Genomic DNA, 4,327 nt, shown 5'->3' with positions numbered 1-4,327 from the left:
ACACAGTTCTGTGTTTTGCAAACACAAAACTCTGTGTTTGATGGCACACAGCCAATCAGCTGACTGTAGCCAACATCATTGGCTGAAATAAGCTGCCTAATTCATGCTTGTGTCCAATCACAGCACGGATCAGAATGGGGCATGCATGCTCCAACCCCACTGCAGACCCAAAAGTAGCCTGTGACATATATAAACGTAAATGTACAGCAGTGGAGCAGTAAGTGGTTAAGGATGCTAGTAAGTTTTGGCTTTTTGATTGTAAAGCCAGGCAGTTAACTTGTTATGGGCATTATTACATATTGTTTATATACCTTAAATTATCACTTTTCTTATTTTCTAATAGGTGTTCCTGTTGTATTTCTGGTTGTAAGGGGAAAATGCTCTCTCTCAGTAAATTTTCCATGTTTTGACTGTAAAAAATATCTTGGGGGGATGGCAATCTTGCCCCCACAGAAGGTGCTGTTGCCCCAGTAACATCCTTCATAATGGTATCAAGAGTAGATTTGAAGAGATGTTAGTACCTATGAGATGTAAAGTAATACTGATCAGACACTTCTTGAACACAGACTCTGCAGTCCGGCACTTAACCATAGTATCCTATGCATGTGTACTAACAGGAGATCCATGAAAGAGATAATCTGAAAAACCTTCAGTGGACTGTCACAACTCAAGTTTAAAGTGTTACTAGACCCTGCATTCACTATATCTGGTCTCCCACAGTACACAGAACATGGAAATGCAATTATTTTAGTAAATATAAACTGCTAAATACCTTTTCTCATCAACAGTTATAGCAGTTTTGTGACTTCTATCAGTGTTCAGCAGAGCACTGGTTAAAGCTTATAGAAGTTTTCTCTAGGAGGATGCAGAACCCCTGATCTCTGTCTGGACAGTGTTGATTGGCCCTATGCTAATCACATGCATGCTCCCAAGAAAAAAAAATGTCTCTAGCAATACACACCAAATTGAACATGTGCCACATGATATGTCTTATCATGAGATAAGAGGGGAGCACTGGAAGAAGGGGAGGATCAGAGAAGTCAGGATCAAACCGCCTCTTTACACAATGAGAGGATTAACCCCTTTAGGTTCCACAGTGAGTATAACAAGCATGCTTTACTGCATATACAGACTGACTTTACTGTTTTGGGTTTAGTAACACTTTAAATCTTTAAAGAGCAGGTCAAGAGCAAGGCCTTCTGGTGAGAACAAAGTTCTAGAGAGGGCTTCCAATCAATTATTAATTGGTTCCTTAATAACAGGTACATCCTCCATCATTATGGTAGTCACTGTTAAGGCAGGGCACGGATAGATTCACAGTGCAGACAGACCTCTTTGGTACAAAATCCCCACCAAACAGGAACAAGGCTAATAAGCGTTTGGGGGAGTAGCCAACTTGTCAGGTTATTTCCACTTTCCATAAAGAAAGAGCTGCGTAAAGAAAGAGTTGTAACAACAGGTGTAGTAGAAAAGTATTTAGCTGCTCTAAAGAACCCAACACAATTAGTATTTACAAGCTGCAAATGCACACACAAAAAATAATCTAGCAATTTGTAAATTCAATATACTGAAGACGAGTGCTGCATCAAGAGAGGTCTTCAGTAAATATACAGTAGGAGAAATAACAAATTAATACCAAATTGCACTGTATATGTTGGGCGGCACTGATCATCAATGCCCTGATTATTCATGCAGATCTCCCCTGTCACATTTGCCGGTTATTGGGAGCACTTTCCTCACGCTGTGACAGCATGAGGAAAGTGCAGCCAATAACCGGAAACTGTATTTACCCGGTGATCTGCTGTGTCATTGACTGTTGGCACTGCTGGGCAGCACTGCTGGACAAAGGTGGGTGGCACTGCTTGGCACTGATCATCAGTGCCCTGATGATCAATGTTGATCTGTTCTCTGACAATTGCCAGTTATCGGCAGTACTTTCCTCACGCTGTGACCTGTGTGAGGAAGTGCAGCCGATAACCAGCAACTGTATTTACCCGGTGATCTGCTGTGTCATTGGACACAGCTGATCATGTAGTAAAAGGTCGCTGTGATTGGCCTTTTACCACATCACATGATCAGCTGTGTCCATAGAACACAACGATCACCGACAGCGCTTGGGATTGCACAGGGGGGGCCGGTTCTGGGAGGACGTCCATGGAAACCTCCCATAACTTGACAACTGCGCTGTAAAATTCCCTAAACCAATTCACCGCAGAAACAGAGGTAATAGCTTTTAAAAATAAAAAAGCGTTGAGAGGGGGCGTGACCAGACGGCAATGTGAGCAAGCGTGATTAGCCTTACCTGCTGCTCCTCCATCCTGAGCGGGCTTTGGTGTGCTGTGGGGGTTGGGGCCGAGGAGCCCCCAAAGATCCGGGTGGAGTGGAGCGAGAACTGGGCCCGGTGGGAGACAAGGCAGCCATTACTCTAGAGCGGCATGGTGGGGCGGAGAGGCAAGCATTGGACTGAGGTGGCTTGGGCAGAGGGTAGAGGCTGCTGGCTCTCTCAGCTCATCTCGGCACAGTTTGGCTGGTTCCAGCTTGACTCAGCTGTACTCGGCAAACATTGCTTGTTTCCGGCCCCCTGGTCTCCTGGCTAAGCTGTTAAGTGACGGGAGCTGGAGGAAGACAGAGACAAGTGCTAGCTGAAGTCTTTCTGAAAGCCACAAAAGAAGTGGCTTAATAATAGAAGCCATTTGGATGAAGTTGGGAAAGCCAATGCTGTAAAACAATATAACCAGAAAGGAGGAAATACCAGTGCCGCAGACGGGTGCTAGCTACCACACGCAGCATACAGCGAAGGATTGGAGTAAAGAGGCGGCAGCAAAGCTGTAGCGTTTTGCCCATAATCCCTCTCAAAGCGTGGAAAGTTGCAAAGACAGTCAAAATTATCCACATCACCATCTGTATCTTCTAAAGGCCAGCACAGTGGATCTCCTAAGATGGCTTTAACTCCATGTACCCCGGTTGCAGTGAGAACACATAATATTTCTAATACTTTGGATGTCGTGTTAGCAGATGAGCCCTGTCTGAGAGAGGTACTGAGTGCAGTTACTGGTTGCAAAGTTTCTTTTACTAAATTGACTGAGCAATTAAAAACCATTAAGAAAAGGGATTCATAAAAAAAATGGGATTCTTACATCATGATTTGCAAATGAAAGATCGCACTACAGTTCTGGAAGGCACAGCTAGTGAAGTGGAGGATACCATGATTCCTATGAAACAAGAGATTGAGATTTTAAAGGGAAAAATGGATATGCAAAATCAATAAAAAATGAACTTCGAAAATCGATTACGGAGAAATAATGTATGCAATATAGGCCCCCCCGGGAATGCAGTGAAGGAAACAACATGAGGGACGTTTTGGAAAAATAGCTCCAAGAGGTCTTTGGAAAAGAAGCATTCTCTCCTTTATTTGCTAAAAGAGCAGGCCCATAGAATACCCTTGAAATCTCCACCACCAGGGTGCTTATCTAGACTAGTTCTCATGAAGCTATTGCATTTTAAGGACACAGAAATTATCCTGCCAAAGGCCAGAAAAATTAAACATTTTATATAATGGTACTAAAATTTCATTTTTCGGCAGACTTACAGAAAAAGAGAGTAAAGTTTGTGGACATTAAGCAGCATCTGTACCAGCTAGATGTTTCATATGCAATGCTCTATCCAGCACGACTGCGGGTCATGGCTAATATAGCAATACTCTTTTTTGATACACCTGCCGCAGCCTGGTTGGAAAGAAATCAACGGTCCTTGCATTCTCAATAGTAGTTATGATGACTGGGTAATGCTTATTTAAGCACAGCTTAGATATGCTTGTTTCTTTTTTGACTTTTTTTTAGCAGCTATAGGTTAAAGAAGTGTAATTGTTGGGTTAGTCACAGGTGTTTTTGGACTGACACATTACTAGACATATGACATTTTTTTCTCTTTACACAAAACAGATATTGATATCACTTCCAATGCCCAGGGGGTTGGGTGGGCTTTTTGGGGGGATGGATTTTTTTTTTTTGTGGTAGTGTTGGGTTAAGGCTAGATATATTATTCTTAAATGGGAAAGAGTTAAAAATGATGACACAGCAAAGTGGTATGAATAAAGAATGAACAAACACGTTTTGGGCCACAAGATTGAGGAGGAAAGGAGTTAAACTTGTATAACTTTCATATCACAAAGGGGTAAGTGTGAATGTATTTGTTTTTTTTTTTGGGGGGGGGGGGGTTTGGAAAGATTCAGATTATAACCATTGGCTTTTGGAATGTGAAAGGGCTGGGAAAACCAGTAAAGAGAAAAGCTATATTTACGACAGGCTCTACTCTTAAGGCTACTGTT

The sequence above is a fragment of the Staurois parvus genome, unplaced genomic scaffold (genome assembly GCF_062004578.1).
Source record: "Staurois parvus isolate SC_StPar_1 unplaced genomic scaffold, SC_StPar_1.0 ptg000673l, whole genome shotgun sequence".
Lineage (NCBI taxonomy): Eukaryota > Metazoa > Chordata > Amphibia > Anura > Ranidae > Staurois > Staurois parvus.
Note: the sequence above shows the minus strand (reverse complement) of the source record.